Raw genomic sequence first — 504 nt, 5'->3', positions numbered from 1 at the left:
GACTCTCAGCAAACAGCGAAGGGGCAGGCTACCCTGCCCCACCTCGGACCCCCGGGGCCACAGCCCCTCCTTCCGCCCATTCCCACCCCCATCTCGGCTCTACTCTCCTCCCCCTTCCTCCCTCCCCCACCCCCACCCCCGCCCGGGTTCCCGTCTCCAGGCTGCGTTATCTGCATCTTCACTTTTAAATTTCCGCTTCCCTCCCTCTCGCCTGTCGCTCCGCTCCAGGCCGGGCAGCAGTTGCTCCCTTTATCTCCGCCCCCTCCTCCTCCCTGGGCCTTCTCCCTACTCCTCCTTGCCTGCTCTCTACTCTTCCCTAGAGACCCGATCTCCTTCCCTGTTTCCCTCTTCTTTGGCCTGTTTCCTGCCTGTCCAGGGCTCCCAGGCCTTTGGGCCAGCCCCGAGTCGCCTCCCCCCACAACTTCAAGTGGTTTGCCCCTTCTCCCCCTTTCTAGATCTCTCCTTACTCATTTAGTCTCTTCTATGCCACCCCCTTCCTGTCCC

This window comes from Suricata suricatta, chromosome 3 (assembly GCF_006229205.1).
Source record: "Suricata suricatta isolate VVHF042 chromosome 3, meerkat_22Aug2017_6uvM2_HiC, whole genome shotgun sequence".
Lineage (NCBI taxonomy): Eukaryota > Metazoa > Chordata > Mammalia > Carnivora > Herpestidae > Suricata > Suricata suricatta.
Note: the sequence above shows the minus strand (reverse complement) of the source record.